The sequence below is a fragment of the Equus przewalskii genome, chromosome 15 (assembly GCF_037783145.1).
Source record: "Equus przewalskii isolate Varuska chromosome 15, EquPr2, whole genome shotgun sequence".
NCBI lineage: Eukaryota > Metazoa > Chordata > Mammalia > Perissodactyla > Equidae > Equus > Equus przewalskii.
Window position 1 is genome coordinate 28963695 of NC_091845.1, and position 22580 is coordinate 28986274.

Here is a 22580-nt window from a genome sequence, read left to right on the forward strand (position 1 = left end):
TATCTACAATGAATGACTCATGGTGCTACTGTGTTCCACTGCACTGAGCTAAATGCTGGACATACAAGGATGAAAGAGGCATACATCCTGCACTTGGAGTGCTAATGGGGAGGTAAGACATGCCTGAGAACATAGAGAGTCCGTATCACTTGTCAAGTCCACATCTCAGGAAAAATACAACTTACAGTGCAAAGACTTATAATGGGAAATTATTTCAATAAAAATTATTGCAAAAAAATCTGGATGCATACTCAGAGCCTTACCATTTAACACTTTTTATCCATTAACACTGACCTAAAATGCATTTAAAAAGACACTTAAAAAGCATTATGTAAATATGGAAGGAATAATAGAAGGCCATGTGCAATCATTTCTAAGTTAAAATGTTGACCCTTGGCTTGGTAGGGGAATTACATGGACGGAGTAAGAAGTTGCACAAACTACCAAGGCCACGAAAATGTATCCTTCAGTGAGGGAAGTGATGAGGGGGAGGGAGAGGGTTTCAACTCTACATCTGCATCAACTTCACGTCTGCACTGGGGAGGTGAGATGCAGATGGCGGGTAAGAAGGAGAAGTTCAATGAAGGCCAGCAGAGGTCTTGCCTCCTTCATATCCTTCTTAAAGACAATAAGGAAGGAATAAAACATCTACTGCTTTTTGTGCCCAATCTTAGAGTCGTGTGTTAGAAGTCTTCCAATGCTTGTGATGAGACAGGAGGGCGAATGGGGAGAGGTATATGGGGTAAAGTCTCCGTGACAAATTTGGAGAGCTGAGGCTTACCTCTCAGCTGTTCCCACTACAGTCATCCCTCAGTATCCATGGAGAACTGGTTCCAGGACCCCCTCGGATACCGAAATCCACAGATGCTCAAGTCCCTTACATAAAACGGTGTAGGATTTGCACATAACCTATGCACATCCTCCTAACTACTTTGAATCATCTCTAGATTACTTATAGTACTTAATACAATGTAAATGTTTTGTACATAGTTGTTATACTATTTCTTTTAGGGAATAATGACAAGAAAAAAAGTCTGTACATGTTCAGTGCAGATGCAACCACTGTTGGCCTTTCAGACTGTGTTGGTTGAATCAGTCAATGTGAAACCCGGGGATACAGAGGGCCGACTGTATACACAGGCAATGGACCAGGAGAAATGTCTTCCTGCTGAATCAAATTCTCCTTTTCATGACACTGTCACAAAAGTTGCTCTGACCGGAGATACACAGAGAAGTGCCTACTGAGCCTACTGTTCATCTCCACCCCAGGTTTCAAGAGCTGAGTTAAATACCCTAATTTTTGCACTTTAGAATCTTACACGAGTGACCTCTTGTGTTTTGAAATATGTAATTGATTTTAAATTATGCCAGCAGAGACAGTATGATCTAAATATGTGGTTGATTAGTTTTAAGCTACACCCTAGGGGCAGTCAGCCTTTCTGATGGGGAATGTTCGCCAGAAATGGCCACTTTGCATTTATTCATAAGACCACACTCCAGATGTATTTAACCACAAGTGCTTCAACTACATTTATCCTGGACTGGTACCAAAGGTCTTATTAATTAGCACGCTAGATGTTAGAAGTGGGTTTTCATTGGTAAAATGACTAGTGTTCAAGGTGTGTAGACTGGCCAAAATATTTTAGAGACCCTTCCCAAACTTACACAGACAGGACATAAAACTCTAGTGAGTCTTTTACTCTCCAACTTTCAGAAGGGCGCCTATGGCTTCATTCTACTATGGTCCTCCCTCCCTCCACTAAGTTAGACGATTCTGGTTACCTGGCGCTGGCAAGCAGGCTAACTGGAATCCTGCCTCAAGGATGTTGTTGTGTCTGTCTCAAGAGAATTTCTCATGCAAAGAATGGTAGGAGCACATACAAGGACAGAGAGCTGGGATGTCATTGAGCTTGGAGGCATGTGACTGTTTTCGTGCCTGCTTGCTGATAAATGCTTGTCTAACAAGTGGTCGCGTGACAGAATTTAGCAGTAGACTCACTTTTATTGTAGCAAGGATTGGGGGAGGCAGTTTATACTGACTTACCTCTAACTATGTATTAAACAATTCCTTACTGAACAATTACTATATGCCCTTTAGGAACTTACATTCTATTAAAAAAAATCTAGTAGTTTGCACTTAACCAAACTGGCCTGAGTTTGTTCACACTGCCCTACTACTTCCTTCCAAGTCAGAGATAGACACATCCCAGCAGAGAATACAGCCCATCAGATGCCAATGGTTATCATAAAACACATCCTCTGCTTCCCTTCTTTCTGGGTTTTATCAGTGGAAGAATCATTGAACTTGTAGAAAAAAATACAAGAATGCACTTGGGGTTTGAGAGTTTGAGCCTTCAGATTTTAAGGGTTCTAGGCTTTTTCCACAGTACCACTTGGGAAGGTCTTGCTTTCACACTGGTGTTCTGATCACATGCCTTCCGTCTCTCCCAATGAGAGCAGCTCCCCAGCGATAGAACTTTGTAATGCAGTGATAACAAAATAGGTTGCATATAAATGATTGATATGCTGTAAAAGGGACACAGGAAGGGTCAGGTCACAAAGCAGACCCCTCTAATTGCAATTCAACAAAGTGAGTGTACTGAAAAAGACAGAGAAAAGTACGTGGGTATTTAGAGGAGGGGGTCATTATCTGGAGCTGAGGATGATGAGGAATGGCTTAACGAAGTAGGTGGTATTTGAGCTGGTTCCTAAAGAGTGGCTAGGATTGGGATAGACACTTTGGTTCCCTCTAATTACAAATAAAGGTAATAGATATGGAGTTGTAAACGTGACTTTTTTCAAAAGGACCATTCAATATAGTCACATATGAAATAGAATGACTGCTCACTTCTCTATGAGGGGAAAAAATCTCTTAAGAAAATCAAGATAGTGGGGAGAGACATGGACGAGATTATAGAACACTTGTTGAGGGTGGTAAACATAAGATGAGGCCGGCAAGAAGGGCACTGGGTAATGTGGCAGAAAAAAGCAATTAAAGAGCATGAGAAGGGCTTTTAGTTGTATATTTAGCAGGGAGGGTATTTTTGAAAAAAAGAGATTTGCTCATAAATAAGGAGGGGTGTGAAATTAACAAAGCCTTGCTGAGTGGCCAAGGCATTACACACCTTTTTTTCTGTTCATCTCTAAAAAGACTACTGAAACGGAAAAAAATCTATAAAATTAAGAAAAATTGCAAAAGAGGTGTGGTAAAGCAGGCTCTTTCACTTACTTTTTGTAGGAGTATAAATTGGTAAAAACTTTTTTGGAGCGAAATTTAGCAGTGTATCAATCAGGTTATACCACGGTAACCAACACCCCTCAAATGATAGTGGCTTAAAACAGCAAATGTTTATTTCTCATTCACGCTGCGTGTTCGTGGTGAGTCAGCTGGGGCTCTGTCCCACATTGCCCTCACTGTGGTGGAGTGGCCTCTATCTGAAATATTGCTGGTCACTGTGGCAGAAGATGAAGAAGGTTCTGGAAGGCTTCAAGCTGATAATAAGATGGTGATGACATCTGTCCCTTGCACTCACAACTTATTGGCCAAGTCACATGGCTGTTCTACTGGCAAAGCGACCAGGAGGTCGGTCCTATGAGGCCCTGGAAGGCAGAGAGCTGGAAATATTCTGGGAGCTGAATAGATGTCTACCATAGGCCATAACTATTAAAATAAAAATATCTATACCTATTGACACAGCAATTCCATTTCTGAGATTTCATCCTTAAAAAATACTCCCACAAAAACCCAAACCTGTATGTTCAAGGACATTCCTTTCAGTATTGAAAACCTAAACAACCATCAATAGTGGAATGATTAAACGAATAATGGAATAGCAATGCATTGGTGTTCTATAAGTTACTAAAAAGAATAAGAGGTGTCCCAGATAAATTAAGTGACTAAAATTTTTTTTAAAAAACGTATGCATAGGATGATACCATTTATGTTAAAAATTATATGTTATGTTAAAAATTACGACTACATTTGCACAGAGGAACTATAAAGTAAGGGTGTTGATAACAATCATACTAACATAGCTATTGTTTCTTGAGCATTTACCATGGTCAGGCACTGCACTAAGTGTTAAATGCTTTATAAGCAACTTTTCCAGCTGTGGTAATAGGAATGGTCACTTTCGTTTTACAAATGAAGACACTAAGGCTCAGAGAAGTTAAGTGATTTGTCCAAGATCACACAGCTAAGCAGTTCTGCAGCTAGAGCCCATCTGTCTGAGAATAATAGCTGCCTCTGGGGGTAGGGGTTGCTAGTGGACACAGAAGGGAGGTCTTTCACACCCTATTTTATCGAGTTTAATGAGCTTATATTTGTTTTTCTTACAACAAGCCTATATTCCTTTTGCAAAAAATAATTTTAAAATAAACATTTTCTTTAAAAACTTGAAGTGATGCAAACAAAGGGAAAAAATAGAAATTGTGGACAGGATGGAGATAACTGTGTATAAACAGAAGTTGAGGATTTTTGGGAAAAAAGTCTGCAAATGTACCAAACACCCATTCGAGTATTTGAGTTCCAGGGGAGGTGGGAAGGAAATCTTCTGTCAAACTGACTGAGTGTCTAAAACAAAGTCAGGGCGAGAAGCCTGGTGAGAGATGTTGGGAGAAGGGGTCCCTTAGCCCGGCAGGGTGGCCTGGCAAATGGCTGCGGAGTTTCTGACAGCCTCCTGGAGGAAACCCTGAAGGCCATCTTGAGAATTCTTCTTCAAACACTGAGGACGACGGATCGTTGAAAACAAGCAGCAGGCTTCATATGGAAAAACTCATTTTAGGCAATTTGACAGCCCTTTAAAAATAGAATAAAAGAGCCATTATGATCCTCTGCATTTGGAGCTCAGCAGGACTTTCTCAAGGACTCCTCCCATATAATTTTTTCATGCTCGTGCTGGGGACATGAACGTCAATTCAGAGACAGGTAGAAGATAGTCATTTACACACTCAAGGATGCAAAGATGCACGTACAAGGGTGTTCATGACAGCACAGTGTGTAACAGGGAAAAACTGGAAACAATCTAAATGTCACCGATTGGGGATTTGTTAAAAGTATTTTGGAATATCCAGGGTATGGACTGTCATGTAGCTGTTTAAATTAGGGGTTGGCAATCTTTGGCCCATGGGCCAAACTTGCCCCACCAGTTAAGAATGATTTTTATAGCTTAAATGGTTAAAAAAATTTTTTTAAAACAGAATATTTCATGACATGTGAATATCATATGAAATTCAAATTCCCGTGTCTATAAACTTTTTTTGGAACATAGCCACACCTATTCATCAACGTATTGTCACCAGCTGCTTTCATGCTGCGATGGTGGCCTTGGGCAGTTGCGGTAGAGGCTGTGTGGCCTGAAAAGCCTAAAATATTTACTATCAGGCCCTTTACAGAAAAGGTTTACTGACTCCTGTTCTACAGTAGATCATTAAACGAGATTCTTACTTTATTTTATTGAGGTTACCTTGGTTTATAATATGATGCAAATTTCAGGTGTACAACGTTATATTTCAGCTTCTGCATAGACTGCATGGTGTTCACCACCAAAATCTAGTTTCCACCTATCACCACACATATGCGCCCCTTTACCCTTTTTGCCCCCCACTTCCCTCTTCCCCCTAGTAACTACCAATGTATTCTAAACGAGATTCTTAAGAACAGCAGATTCATTTTTGTCCCCTGCCCTTCCTAAAGGGTCTGTGCTTTCCTTTCTATCGTGGATTTTTCTCAGCTTTCTTTGACCCGGTTTAGTTTTTATTTGCTTTATTTAGTGTTTTCATTTGTTTATCTGTCTCTGTCTTCCAGCTGTTGCAGCTCATTCATTATTCCAAAAGCAAAAAAGTTAGTTTGTCAGATGAGTCCAGTAATACCTAATCATTATTAAAAAAATATCAAACAATAGGCAAGTATACAAGTATATAAAATATCCATGTCAGTCTCTGCTGCTGGCATGCGAACTCCCCTGGAGCAGTGACCGCATCCTCGTTACATCCCCCAGCATGTAGCACAAGGCCTGGCACAGAGGAAACCCTCAGTAAATACTTTTTAGCGAGTTATAGTTTTATATGTATGTAAATGGGATCTTATGCAACATACTGTCTGCAGTATGCTTTTTTCTACATGATGATATATGGGGTACATAATACACGGAGATTATATGGGATGTGTGATGAGAGAGTATTTTCCCTCTTTCTTGGCAACAGAGTACACACCCCTCTTCACAGCAGCAAAGGGCTTTGTAGTAACCTGCCTCCCTCTGGCTTAGATGTAGCCTCAGGCAGGCGGAGTGGATCACAGTCATAAACCATTTAGTTAATCTGTTTTGGGTGCGACATGCAGGCAGGGACACAGAAAAACTGGCGCGGAGCATTTCTTGGACCCTCTTGCTTCAGAGGGTAATTGTATTTTTGTGCCACGAGCACAACCTCGTTGCTGTCCTCCCTGCTCATCCTTCCTTCTTGTTTCTATTTTCTGACTTGCTACCCTCCCCTCCCTTTCCATCCCTGCTTTTTCGTAAGATGCTGTGCGTCTGGGAGAGTTAGTTAACACTGCATTCCAAGAGAGTGGCACTATGCATCGTCTTTTTAGCTTTAAATGTATGGATTATGCCAGGCAGGTTTGATTGCCTTGTTTTATAGATAAGGAAACTGGGGCCCAGAGAAGTTAAATAACCTGCCTAAGGAGGAGATCTGACTCCCAAAGCGGAGCTCAGACCGCTTCGCTAGGCTGCCTCTCCAGCACACACACCCTCAGCCTCCTATTGCTGCGCTAGTCCTCTGCTGGACGGACAGGGCTTTACTGGGCTCTGTATCCTCAGTGCCCAGCACAGAGCCTGTGCCTAGGAGCAGACGCTCTGTCAGTCAGTTAAAAAAGACGGACTAGAAACAAATCTCATGATGCTTCCCCAGTGTCCCACATGCAGCTATTTTATAAGCTCTTCAGACAATGCTGGGGGTGGGATGGGGTGTACTCGGTTAGCACATTTCTGGAGGGCAACTTAGCAATATGTAGCAAAATGTTCTTACCATTGGGCAAAACCAATTTTACTTCTAGGAATTAGTCTTCAGGAAATAATCATAGATATGTACACAAAAAAGTATATGTATAGTTGGTCCTCTGTGTCTGCAAGTTCCACATACATGGATGGAAAGGCCTATGATGGTTGCATCTGCACTGAACATGTACAGACTTTTTTTCTTATCATTATTCTCTAAACGGTACAATAGAGCAACTATTTACGTAGCATTTACATCGCATTAGGTATTACAAGTAATCTAGAGATAATTTAAAGTATAAGGGAGAATGTGTGTAGGCTAGATGAAAATACTACACTATTTTATATAAGAGACTTGAACATTCGTGGATTTTGGTGTCCATGGGGGGTCCTGGAATCAATCCCCCATGGATGCTGAGGGACGACTGTAATGATGTTATTTATAATAATGAAAAATTGGCAGTAATCTAGATTTCTAACAATAAAGAATTGGTTAAATAGATTATGATACATTTCTCTGAAGAAACATTATGCAGCCAGGAAAAAATTATACTTAATGGGTAAGTGGGCAGAAGAGAAGAATGTCACTCCAGAGGCATATATAGAAAGCTTCAACTGTGTTCATGATGATCTATTTCTTAAGCTGGGTGGTGGGTATAGGATTTTCATGATCTTATTCCTTGTACCTCTTCATATGTCTGAAATATTGAATAATTAACTGAAAAAGTAAATTTAAAAAACCATGTTTAGAATTTCTAATAATGTGGAAAATAATCATAAAATATTGCATTTAAACAAACAGGTTGTAATAAATAACACTAATATGATCCCAACTTTGTAAATGCATATGTATGTCTAGGCATAAAAGAAACACATTACATTTTTTGTGTGTGTGTGTGAGGAGGATTAGCCCTGAGCTAACTACTGCCAATCTTCTTCTTTTTGCTGAAGAAGACTGGCCCTGAGTTAACATCCATGCCCATCTTCCTCTACTTTATACATGGGATGCCTACCGCAGCATGGCTTTTGCCGAGCGGTGCCATATCTGCACCCGGGATCTGAACTGGCAAACCCCGGGCCGCCTAGAAGTGGAACATGCCAACTTAACTGCTGCGCCACCGGGCCGGCCCCACACATTACATTTTTAATTGTGTTCATCTTTGGGCAGTGTGATTACAGGTGACTTCCATTTCTATGATAAACTAGTACTATTTTTGCAAAAAAAAAGTAATAGTTTTTTTTTTAAAGATTGGCACCTGAGCTAACAACTGTTGCCAATCTTTTTTTCATTTTTTTCCCCCTGCTTTTTTCTCCCCAAATTCCCCCAGTATATAGTTGTATATTTTAGTTGTGAGTCCTTCTAGTTGTGGCTTGTGGGACGCCGCCTCAACATGGCCTAATGAGTGGTGTCATGTCTGCGCCCAGGATCCGAACCCTGGGCCACTGAAGTGGAGCATGTGAACTTAACCACTCGGCAACAGGGCCAGCCCCAAAAGTAATAGTTTTTAATTTACTACCTCTAATCCATGACTATTTTCTACTTTATGTCTAACTTTCTAAGCAAGAAAACTCCAACATGGTTTCCAATTTGTCTTTTTCTTTGTATGCACACATCCAGTTTTTGCTAGATTTTATTATTTTTTTCCTTCACATTTCCTCAATCTTTTCCTTTGTCTCTAGTCAATCTCTGCAAGGTTTTAGATGATTTTTGTCACATATCTAAAGCAGAGGATCTTTGGGTTACCCACACCCCGGTCCCGTGGTGTTGAAAACCCCATGTGTCTTTTTTTTTTTTTTTTTTAAAGATTTTATTTTTTTCCTTTTTCTCCCCAAAGCCCCCCGGTACATAGTTGTATATTCTTCGTTGTGGGTCCTTCTAGTTGTGGCATGTGGGACGCTGCCTCAGCATGGTTTGATGAGTGGTGCCATGTCCGCCACGAGGATTTGAACCAACGAAACACTGGGCTGCCTGCAGCGGAGCGCGCGATCTTTAACCGCTTGGCCACGGGGCCAGCCCCCCCGTGTGTCTTTTTAAAGCAATCTGAGTTTCATTTTTAAGGTCCTTGAAGACAGAGATCACAGGGTCTGGCAATAAATTACTTGTGAGGAGTCAAGGATGGAGGTAAGCTGCAAATTGACTTTATAACTTCACACCAATGAGGCATGTTGGGATACTCACTAGTTCCATCCCATCACATCAGAAAGGCCATTAAATATTAATGGACTAGAGTCCCTCACTGGGTTGTGAACACATTAAGAAGAGTGTGCACACTGAGATGAGTTCAAGGAGGCAACCCTGAAGTGTCTTCTTTGAGTCTTCTCTCTGTGATTCATTCTGATGGAGAACTTGCTCAAAGCATTGGGTGGCGGTGCTAGGACTAATGACCTTGGCCTGGTAGGAAGGTGTTCTTGCTTCTTAAAGAAATCACAACTGGAAGAAAAGCATGAAGGTGATGGGGAGACCACACAAAATGAAACCGTTTCCTGAAGAAAGAGAAACAGCAGAAGTCAAGTTCATTTGGAATGTCTCAGCATATGTTCTGAATTTGAAAACATTGTGCAGAAGGAAGGCAAGGAAACGAGATTTTGCCTCATAGCTTAGGAAATGTGTAGGCAAGTGTTTGTAGCAGAAGGATTCAATTATAAGAGTTTCCTGTCCTTCCCTCCTGCCTGTATCGCTTTTCCTCCTAGACCAGAAAGAGTAGCTCAGAGAATTCCAGATGAATGGATTAACAACCTCATCAAATAATCTTTGTGGGGGTCAATCTATTGCTTCCCATGTGTATTAGTCAAGATTTTTGTTGTTGCAAGTGACAGAAACCTAATTCAAAAATAACTTAAGCAAAACCAAAAAGGACTTTATTGGCTGATGTAATTGAAAATCCCAGTGGGTAGTGCTACTTTAGTCACGGCTGGATTCAAGGGTTCACATAGGCATATCAGGAATCTGTCTTCTTTAGTCTTATGACTTTGTTTTCTTCTGAGTTGGTTCAATTCTTAAATTGGCTCTCCCTTAATGGTGGCAAAAATGGCCTGGATCTAACTAGCTTAACAAACTCAGCAGAAAAAACCTTCTTCCCAATGGCTCTGGCAAAAGCTAGGTCTGAGTCTCACTGTTCTGGCTTGTGTCATATGTGCATCTTGGATCCATCACTGTGGCCAGGAAGATTGAATGCCCTGACTGGCCAGGCCTAGGTTTCTGTGCCTCCCCCATCCCCGGAGCTAAGGAGGTGGTGTCAACCCCACTGAAACTATACAGACTATGATGGGGAAATGAAGATCTTCCAGAGGCATGCTGGGCTGCCATCCTCAGAAAAGGGGAATAATAATGATGCTGGCCAATCAAAAGCCTCAGAGGTCCGTTCTCCATGGGAAGTCCATTCTTTTGAAGATCAAGATAACTGCAGCATCTGGAGCTAGTTTGCTAACAACGCTACAAAACACCAAAGTACATAAGATTGCCTTAGCTGGCTAAAGAGGGTCACAGCCATTATTCTGTTCTGCTTCAATTTGTTCTGCAATGACTAACTCTTTAGCTATAAATCTGTGACCAAAGGCTTATTACCATGGAAAATTCCTTTGAGGGGACAATTAGCATCTATTGTTATCATTGGAATGTCATCATTTCATTAGGAGTTTCTAATAATGGTGATCTTTTGGTTTTCCATGCTTTCCTATGGATCTTCACATTGCATTCAGTTCCCTGAGGTCATGGCCCACGTCAACACACTACCAGGCAGCTAATTAGTGGCTTGTCAGACGTCCACTTGGTTCTATCAACTCTTCCTCTACTTTTAGGCTAACAGAGGCTCCTGAGGTGCACAAATAAAGAAAAGCTATTGAGGGTAATTCTGAGTTTACTAGCCTAAGAACAGCATTCTGGAGTTCTGACTTAATAGTGAGGATAAAGATCCTTATTATATGCAGAGACTAAAAGCACAGTATGCAAAAGGGAAAGAATTAAATATTGTGTAAATAGGGTCTCCTTATGCTTTTGAAAAGATTTGACAAGTTTACTCATGTGGGAATGATGGCTGGAGATAACTAGTAGAGGTAACATGCCCTTTCCCAAAATCTTCAAGGCTGGCCTTTGGATCTCTTGCATCAGAATTGCATGAGGTATCATGGAATATCACTTTGGTTGCAAGCATGGGAACCTGACCAGCTAACTTGAGCAAAAAGGTATTTGTTGAAAAGATATTTGGGCAAGTAGGATGGGGGTTCATAGAACTGATGGACAGGCTAGGTACCAAGAAGCTGCCAAGAAGCAATAAGCACACAATTGCCTCACGACTGGAATAGAACATCATTGCTGAGCTGCATCATCTCCACTGGTTCCTTCACTCAAAATTCAAAGTCTTGGGAGAGGACATATGATTGGCTAAGCTTAGTTCACATGTCAATTCTTTGGCTAAACCAATTGATGGGCAAGGGGGTTTGGTTTCCATGGAGGATAGTGCCTGGAAATTGCCCTCCCATCAGGACCAACCCAGCAAGGGAGAGGCAATTTCCCCAAATAAAATTGGGTTGATTTTAGGTCAGGGAATGGATGATGGGCAGCTACAAGGCAACAATTGTCTCTCTACCTAGGGTGCTTGTTGAAAATACGGATGCTGGGTTCAAAACCAATCTTATCTAATCAGGATCTCAGAATGGTAAGCCCTACTTTTTCTGTTTTTAATAAACTCCTCAGGTGAGACTTACATACAGCAAAGGTGGAGAACCACTGGAAGTTGTGGGGGAGGGTATGTGCATATACACACATCTGAAGACTGTAGCAGTTGCTGAAACACCAGCTTGAATGGGCAGGCAGTAAAGAAAAGAAAAGACTGTGCAGTTAGTGATCAGATTTCTAAAGTTGGATGCCCCTGTCCCTCCAATTTTCTAGGGAGCGTGAAGGACCTATTCTACGTGAACATTTGAGGACTGTGGAAGTTCTTTGAATATTTGGCATGCAATGCCAGTAATCAATCCACGATATTACAGAATAGACTCATTGAGGGTTAAGCTTGGAAGGAGTTTCATACTCATTTATTCTTCACTTACGTTCTCAACATCCATGTTCAATCATTGAAAAGGTAGCAGAGTTGAGTAGTTAAGAGCTTGGGTTTTGAAATCAGATAGAACTGGGTTCAAATTCTGCTCTGCCAGTTACTAGTTTGGTGATCATGGATAAGTTCCTTAACATCCCTATGTTTCACTTTCCTCACGTGTATAATGAGAGTAGTAATACCAACCTCACATTGTTTTCTGAAAATTAAAATGAGAACGCATGTAAAATTCTTGACACAGTTCCTGACATGAGGTCTCTGCTAATTTAACAGTAGCTATTATGATTAAATAACTAATACAAGATATTTATGGATTTTCTACACGGATGACCAAGAGAAGGTGTCCACTCTCAAAGAATCTAGGGAAGGAAAGAGAAGGTCACCTTGTGGTCCATAAAGAGCCACCCAGAATGGGAGATGGAGGGCCTCCTCAGTGGTCTCCTTCTTTCTTTCCTTCATTGGATCTCTCAGGGTCCTGGCATCAGGTCCTTGAACTTCTGAGTGCTGCTCCCCTCCAGCCTGGTGGTAATGCCATGTTCTTCCTGTGCTCTGAGTGAGGGAGCTTTCTCTTTCTTCATGTTCACCAAAGGGCACACCTCCAAGAAGTCAAACCTTTCCACTTTTCATATTGACATATCCTTTAAAAATGTCTACTCTTTTTACTCTGACCAAAAACTATATCCCTCCAAAACTGACTAGGGGAGAAAAGAAAATGATGAGAAAGTAAGAAAATCATGTCAGGCCTCAGGCACCTGAAAGGTATTCTTCTACTAGGGTAGCATTAAAGAATTTACTAGTGAGCCAGCCCCAGTTGCCTAGTGGTTAAAGTTTGACGTACTCTGCTTTGGTGGCCCAGGTTTGGTTCCTTGGTGTGGAACTACACTATTCATCTGTCAGCAGCCATGCTGTGGTGGTGGCTCATGTAGAAGAACCAGAACAATTTACAACTATACACAACTACATCCTGGGACTTTGGGAGAGGTGAGGGAAGGAAGAAAAAAGGAGGAAGCTTGGCACAGATGTTAGCTTAGGACAAATCTTCCACTGAAAATGATAATAATAATAATAATGATAATTTACTTGTCAATTGTGATGGGAATTATCACTAGCTAATAAAAATAATAGTGAAAAGAAAATTTGTACTACACGTTGGATCAGATGCGGAGTAACTAGAATTCACAAACACCGCTGGTGGGAATGTAAAATGGTACAACAATTTTGGAAAGCAGTTTGGCAGTTTCTTAAAAAGATAAACACACACCTACCATACAATCCAGTCAGTCTACTCCTAGATATCTAATCTGGAGAATAAAAGCGTATGTTCACATAAATACTTGTATAGGAATGTTTATTGTGGATTTATTTACAATAGTGCAAAACTGGAAACTACCCAAGTGTCCATTAACAGATGAATGGCTAAACAAATTGTGTTATACCCATACAATGGAATACTATTCAGCAAGAAAAAGAAGTGAACTCTGGATACACACAACATGGATAAATCTCAATTAATTACATGAATGAAAGAGGCCAGCCAAAAAGAGTCCATATTCTATGATTCCATATATAAAGTTGTTGAAAATGAAAACTTTCAGTGATAGAAAGCAGATCAGTGGTTGCCTAGGAATGGAGATACAGGGAGAGATAAAGAGACATAAGGAAGCTTCTGAGGGCAATGGAAATATTTATGTTTATTGTGTGATGGTTTCACAGGTGAATATATATGTCAAAATGCATCAAATTGTATACTTTAAACATATGTGATTTAGTGTATTTCAATTATACCTCAACAAAATTGTTTGAAATGAAAAAGAACAGTGGATTATAAATTGAAAGGCAAGGGAGCCAGTCCTGGCTCCTATACAAAGTCTGTGTATGCCCTGGGACAAAGTCTTTTTTACTTCTAGGTGTTGTCATTCTTTCATTTTTAAATGAAAAGTGATAGATCAGTTCACGTCTAAGATCTCAGCCAGGTGAAAAATTCTGATCGTTTAATGGTCTTTGGGCCAATAGGTAAATCTATCAAGGTATCAGTTTCTTTAATTGATCTTCCTACTCTGTGTTAATTTTTTAATCGATTTACTGAATTCTCAGATCTTGAACACAACAGACCGATAGAATGTACTTTTTCAAGCTTTGAAAAGAGATCGATATAAGCCTAAAGTCTTCATGTTAAGTCTGTTATCAGTACGTGCAGATTCACAAGTAACTCTCAGATGAGGGATGTGTGTTAACAATGATTCTTGAGAGCGAGAATCACGAGAGAAATAGGATCACATTTCTTTCATACCAGCTTAATGGACTATAGACTAACTGGACCAGCTCCCATGCTGTCTCCACTACAAACACTTCCTGGTACTTCTCTGCATGACTAACATCTCTCTCCTAGAGTCCGGAAGCATTTTGCCCACCTTCTTATTGTACTTGTGATCTTGGGGAAATTATATAACTTGTCCCTGCTTCTCATCTATAAAATGGGTATAATAACAGAGCTACTGCGAGGATTAAAGGAGATATTACATGCAAAATATTTTAGAACATTTCCTGGCATGATGTAATCCTCAAATAAATGTTAACTGCAATTGTTCGAATTAATAATATCACTGGGTTATACAGTTATCCAAGTACACGCATTGTCTCCTTTAGAGAGAAGTAACTGCTTCAGGTTCATCCTTGTGCTCCCTAGGACTGAGCACACAATAGGTAGTCCGTGACTATTTTTTGGACGACGGCACAAATGATGACTAATAGTAAATATAAGGACTCAGGATGTTAATTTTTTCATTGGACACACAGCCTCTGTACGAATCTTGCTGACTGCAAAGGAAATGTCACCAACTGTCAGTGATACAGCAACACATTGCTCAAGCATATGTGCTGGGGAAGCCAGAAACTTGTTATTGCATGTGTGAGAAATCCACAACCAACACAGTCAAAGAAATACTCTTGGACTCCCCACTGGACTCCAACAACATATTTATACACATTTCATTCTCGCGTGAGTTTACAAGGATCGTTTATCACTGTGCTCCTTTGGGGCCATGTCATGGAGCAGAATTATAACTCCAAGTTGGTGGTGTCCCTACCCCCGTGCTTTCTCACTTGTTTTCTGAGGGCCTTTTTCTTCCCCCAGGCTTGAGTCATTCATTTTGGAAGCTGGAACAAAGACTTGAATAATCAGAGAAAGAGGCTTCTGGCCCAAAGATTTTAGATGCATGTTTTTGGGCGAATTTTTCTGCTCCCCAGAACTTAGTAAGCCTCTGGCTAGGGAAGAGGGGAAAGAAGAAGGGGGCACCATTCAAACTGAAAGCTGACTCAGTTCCAACATCATTTCAGGTGCTGTCTAGGGGAAACCATTAACTTTCAGTAGCCAGCCCATCTGCCACTGTGTCCAGCTTGAAGTGATAATGGTAGGTGTTCTGGAGACTCTGACTGGTTCTATTCACAAACTTCCACCAACTCATTTCTTGTAGGCAACCTCCATGTTTCTGCTCTAGGAGGCCCACCCAACACTTCAAATAAAGACTGTGAGCCATGGACCCATAAGGGGCTTATGGCGGCACATCAGTAAAGCCTTGATCAAGGTAGGACAGCATAGAACCTGCTGGAATTTACCTGATGAACCCAAGCACCCATGGACACATCATCTTCTTTTTCAGTAGTGGAGAGTTCTAGAATCAGACTGCATGGTTTCTAATCCTAACTCTACCATTTTCTGGCTGCATGAACTTGGATACATTTCTCAACCCATTTGTCATCTTTTCAATGACAATTAATATTCTTGAGTTGTAAGCAACAGAAACTGACTCTAACTTAAGCTAAAATAGTTTATTAGAAGGATATCAGGGACTCATGGATTTGAAGGCAGCATGTATGGGATATTAAGAAGAAGGAAGCCCCAAAATGTCTCCTGGCAGAGGAGTCTGGTCTGAATGCAGCCCCTTTCAGTCTCATACTCTCTCTGCCTAATATTCAGCTTCTAGGGAGGGAGTGCTTGTTTGGCCTAGCAGCCTAGGTTACACCTTGACACGTGGCTGGGGAGCACAGAGCCTCATCTAACAGTCCTAACTAGAGAGTATCCCTGGGAAGAATAATTGCTCATGGGAAACAGTGGCTGTTAAGAATTGTGGATTCTGGGCAGTCTTCAGACAAAAAAGCCCCATTGTACTAACTTATATGATTTTTGTGAGCATTAAAATGAGATCCTGCATGTCAAACTCTTAGCACAGTGCCTGGAACAAGAGTAGATGCTCAATAAATATTAGAAGTTATCATCCACTGGAGCATAGGCTCCATGAGGCCAGATATGCTGTGTTTGTCCACCACTGCCGGATAATATTAATGAGTCACTAAATAGTTGTTGAATGAACGAACAAGTGAATATTAGTATGTAATCAATGTGTTTTACTGTATGTTATAAAGTACATAGTATATCCAAAACTAGACACAAAATGTGAAAAGTGAAACTTGCCATTTCCCTTGGCTTGTCTTAATGACCAGGAAACATTTGAGTTAAAAAGTCTATATCCTTGATACCTGAAGTAAATTCCACAATGATAATGTGTGGATATTTTAACATCAATGCTTCTAATTATCCTTGGACGCATCTTGCTGGTCACTGCAGATGGTGATTTAGTGACCTCTAGGTGGGTCACTTCCTAGAATGAGATAGAATCTGTTAAGTGATCTTAGCATCCTACGCTTTGTTTGAGAGTCATCACTATTATTGTTTTTACTACAAGAAATTCAGGCCATGGGTGATATATTCTTTATTGGGGGCCTAATCTTTGTGACCTTTGGGTACTTGAGTTGTGATCTTTAATAATTAAAGATCACATTAGTTGGGCTTATACTCCTATGGGAGATTTTTGTATCAATCATTCATTCATCTAACAGATAGTTTTTGAGCATTCACTTTGTGCCAGGGACCATGCTAGGGGCCAGAGAGCCACATAGTGAACAAAAGTAAACACACTCAGGTCTACATGGAGCTTAGCATTTGCAGGTGAAGATGGACATTTATCAAATACTCATAGATATGTGTAAAACCATCTGTGATGAGTGTTACTAAAGAGAGGTATATGTGGTTTATAAAAGTGAATCTGGCCTTGTCTGGACATCAGCAAAGTCTTCCTCCACTAAATGATGCCTGAGCTGAGAGCTGATGGATGGGTTGACAATAACTAGGCAAAAAGGAGAGGGAAGAGAGTTCTAGATAGCGTGAGCTGAATGTGCACATGCTCTGAGGCCAGAAGGAACTCAGTGGAGACGGAGAGGCCAAGGACAGGCAGAAGAAAGGCCAGTGTGGCTGGAGCAAGGAAGTGGGAAGTGCAGTCTAAAATGTGGCTGGAGAGTTGGGTTGGGTGTCGGATCACGTAGGGTCTTGCAGGTCATGTTAAGGAATTTGGTTAGCAATGGATTTTAATCAGGGATATGATCCAACACCATTTGCATCTAAAAAGATGACTGAAGTGGTGGTTTAGGAAAGGGATTGAAGGGATTGATGGCAACACTCCCTTGTATTCATTGCAACTCAGAAGTCTGCAGAGATATGTCGTTGTTGGTGTGTGTAGCTGGTGACAACTGTGCAGAGAACTGTTCCAGCAGGCATGTTGTCTCCCATCTATCACCAACATTTGATAACTGACAACTCAAATACTGTTTAATGCTGGCCTCTACAGAGGCCTCATTAGCAATTAGAATTCTACATCATCTCTCAAATAGATCACAGTGATTTCATGAAAAGAAATGTGAAAGAAAAAGACATAAAACAGATGATACTTTCATTATCTCTGCCCCAGCTAGATTTTATCCTACCCATGTTCATTAAAAAAAACAATAGTCGTCACCTTTTTACCAGTCTTCCATTCAGTTATTTTCCATTCATTCACTTGTCCAACAGTTCTATGCTTACCATGTCCCCTTTGCTCTACGTGTTGGTGAATCAAAGATGAATAAAAGAGTCTCTTCCCTCCTTTAGAGAGAGCACATTCTAACAGAAGAGGAGATAAAAATGTAAACTATGAACTAATACGCTGGCATGGGTTCTATGACAGATATATGTATGAAGTACTAGGTGAGTCTTGGAAAAGGAGTGGTGACTGCTTCTATGGAGGTGACAGGGAAAGCTTTGCTGAGGGGGTAATTCTGGTCTTGGTTATAATAGCTGATAGCTATTACTGAAGGGAAATCTAATGTACTAGAGGAAGGAAAATATTTTAGGTTAAGTATTAAGTATATGAGATGTATTTGGTTAGTGGGTATATAAATATATCATGCATGCCTTGAATATATGCTGGGAAATATTCTGTATGTTACATTGGTCGAAATAGAATGTTCTTACCCTATGTTTGTCCACTGTTGTATCACCAGTCACAGATGGCTATTTACATTTACATTTAAATTAATTAACATTAAATAAAATTTAAAAAATCACTTCTTCAGTAACACCAACCACATTTCAAGGGCTCAATAGCCACATGTGGCTAGGTGGTACCATATTGGATAGCGCAGATGTAGAATGTTTCCTCATCACAGAAAGTTCTATTGGAAAGTTCTGTACTAACCTAACTGGCCTGAGGAGAACATGAACTGATCAGAAAGTTATGGGAAGACCTCAGTGAGGGTCAGTAAGAGGAGAGGTTGCAGAGTATTTAGATCTAGTTGGAGATAGACCAAGTGAAGCAGAGGCACTTCTGATTGTCCTGGCTGGAAGTATTTTCACCTCATGTTAATGACATTATAAGGAGAAAAGCCACGTGAAATGAGATAAACAGGAATTGTGGGTGGTCTGGCTAGTTTCATAGGGGAGGAAAGTTGGGGGGAAATTGGGGAGGGCTGTGTGCCAGAGAAACAATGATGAAATGTCAAGGGGATGGTGGGGCTGTAAACAGAATGGTTGAACCAAGTCTCTGAGCTTGAGACTTTACTAGGTATTGCAGACCTGGTGTGACTCCGTTGACATGGCCGCAGCCAGTGAAAATCAAGTAGGCGGTTGTAAACCCATGCTGCCTTGCCGTTGACCCGGCAGCCTCTGCTCAGAAGAGACAAGATTGGGTGAGACAGTAGCACTCTTTCTCTGGGAATTGGCTTGGGTCACTAAGTTCTGTCAGCTTGTTTCTCAGTATTTCCCACCTTTTGCTATCAACAAAGAGAGTTCCAGACTACCCAAAGGTGTTAAGTTGGGTGGAAGAGAAAATGGTGGTTTGGATGTGCATGGAAGCAGCAGGAAAACCTTGTTCAAAAGCAGGAAGGAGCAAAATGCATGGCATGTTTGGGGAATAATCCTGAGACTGAAACAAAGAGAATATGAGGAATATAGTGGTAAATGAGGATGGTGATTTCGGGTGGGCCAGATTGCCAAGGGTCTACTGGAATGTTGTGATGAGGAGAGGCACAGTGGAAGGATCGTGGTCTTTGGAGGCAGAGCTCCCTCACCTACTGGCTCTGTGAACTGGGGCCAGTTAGGTTAATTTTTTGTGTTTCAGTTTCCTTATAATTATACCCTATAAGCAGGAGTTTTCTACTGAAATGAGCATCAATGTTTTAAATACTATAATTTAGAAGTGCCAAAAATTATAGCTTCTTTATTTCCCACAATTTATCTGAACTTCTTGAGTGCCCGTTCCCTTAACCTTGCTTGGACATTTGGATAGATCTTCAGTTCTGCTGCTTTCCAAGGGTTGCCTTTATTCCTCTTCTTCCTAAGTAGGTGTCTGTGTATATATATTACATATATTGTCGTGAACTGAAGCCTGGACCACTGGTCCACAAAGCTGGTCCCTCCAGATGTTTGCTGGCCTCCTGAAGATATCCTTGGTCCCAAGGGGTTAATCTCCAAAATATTTAAAAACTCATACAACTCAACAACAAAAAAAACAAACAATCGACCAAAAAATGGGCAGAGGATGTGAACATTTTTCCAAAGAAGACATACAAATGGCCAACAGGCACATGAAAAGATGTTCAATATCACTAATCATCAGGGAAATGCAAATCAAAACTACAATGAGATAGCACCTTATACCCGTTAAGATGGCTATAATCACTAAGATAAGATATAACAAATGTTGGAGAGGATGTGGAAAAAAGGGAACCCTCATACACGGCTGGTGAGAATGCAAACTGGTGCAGCCACTATAGAAAACAATATGGAGATTTCTCAAAAAATTAAAAATAGAAATACCATATGACCCAGCTATGCCACTACTGGGTATTTATCCTAAGGAAGTTGAAATCAACAATTCAAAGAGATTTATTCACCCCTATGTTCATTGCAGCATTATTTACAATAGTCAAGACGTGGAAGCAACTGAAGTGCCCCTGACTGATGAATGGATGAAGAAGATGTGGTATTTACATACAATGGAATGCTACTCAACAGTTAAAAAAAGACAAAATTGTCCCATTTGCAACAACATAGATGGATCTTGAGGGTATTATGTTAAGCAAAATAAGCCAGACAGAGAAAGACAAATACCATATGATTTCACTCGTATGTGGAAGATAAACAAAGACAAGGACAAAGAGATCAGCCTAGTGGTTATCAGAGGAGAAAGGGATTGGGCGGAGTGCATAAGTGGTAAAGAGGCACATATATATGGTGCCTGACAAATAATAATGGACAAGTGAAATTTCACAATGTTATAAACTATTCTGATCTCAATAAAAAAATAAAAAATGAAAAAACGATGTCCTTTGTCCCACTTGATAATTACCACTGACGTTTGTCTTGTTTTCTTGGGTGTATTTTCCTCACTTCCCATGCTGATGCGCCCCTTCTTGCTGCAGATCCCCTGAATCTTAACTACATCCTGCATCTGAGCCCAAGCTCTGATTGTCCACTCCTAGCCTCTACTACAAAGTCACCTCTCATTGGATTGCTGACTCTCAACCTAATAGTTATCTTTTTGTATTCCTCACTGGTACATGTGGAATCATCTGGAGTCCTTCCATGCCATCTCTGTCAAAAACATGCCATGCTTCCTTTTCTGCCACTGTTTCACATTTATCAGAGAAACCCTGAAGGTGGTCTTTTCCTAGAATTACAAATGGAAAGTAGGTTCCAAATTCCTGAAGCTTTCAGCTGTCTTCTCATGCCTTTCACTCAACTCGACCCAAGCTCTTGACCCTGAAGGGAAGTCAGTACCCTTGTGCCGGACCTCTGGCCTCCTTTCCTCTTCCTCCACATTACCCCCATACTCCCATACCATGCAAATACCCTGCACTTCCTGTCAGGGCAGCCGGGAAATTTCTTTATGTCATATTCCCCTTTCGAGGTTCCCATGGCTTGTGGCAAAAAATTTACATTCAGATTTTAAAGCTTTACTTTTGATATGTTCAAGGGAGATTTTAGAATTGCTTTTTTTTTTTTGGCTCAACTCAGTCTAGCTTCTAAAATCATTGCTTTGCTGGTGCGTCATTGTCCTAAAGAGATGGTGATTAATGGAAACATCACCAGATGAAGTTGGAAGATGGAAGAGTCTTAAATGGCAAAGGAGATAGAAACAGACTGTTAGCTAGAGCAGAATTTGTCACTGCATGCTCTCAGAGGGATGGCTTCTCAGTTCCCTCAGTTTCATCATAAGAACCTACAACCATGAATGATATTACCTGCGCTGAGGGTCTGCCAGCTATGAGATGCTCCTTTGCCATTCTAATTTTTCTTTAATCCTCTGACCTCTTTTCCTGCCTGCCTTATCTAGAGGTTCTGACCTACCAGGTGTGTCATATACATTTGTGGCATCCAGTCCTAACTCCTTCTTTGGTGTTCACTGTAACCCTGAACGAAACAAAGGTCAGTTCCCAGAAGGACCCACCCACAGCCTCTGAGAACCGCTCCTGTAGCATGAGACCCCAAATCTGAATTTCATGGTCATAGCTGAGCAATATTTTTTATTGTTTTAGCCCAGGGTTTCTCAACTTCGGCATGATTCACATTTTAGGTTGGAGAATTCTTTGCTGTGGAGGGCTGTCCTGTACACTGTAGGATGCTGAGCAGCATCCCTGGCCTCCACCCAGTTGTGACACTCAAAAATGTCTCCAGACATTGCCAAATGTCCCCTGGGGGACAAAGCGTCCCTGGTTAAAAACACTGCTCTATTGTGTATCTGCTCTACTCAGGAAAAATTGAAACCATTTACTCACTAGAGTAAAAGCCACAGGACACATCATTTAAGAGAAATTTTAAAAAATCTTTGTTTAATAATTTATAAAATATCAAAATTGTTATTCTATTAAATGAAATACCCAGCATATAGGTTTTCTTAATGGTTATTATAAGCATTTTGGACTTAATCCAGGAGGAAAGTGGTTTGCCACTGAAGATTTTTAAAACAGCGTTCTGACAGTATCAGATTTATGTTTCCAAAAGGTATCTGTGATGACATTGTGGAGGACGGATCCAAGGAGGTAAGGCTGGGGACAGAAAGATTAGTCAAAGTTTAGAAGGAGAATTCTGATTTTTTCCAACATCAATAGAAGAGTCTGGGCTGGATTTGTATATATAATTAGCTGCGATCAAGGAGTCATTCAG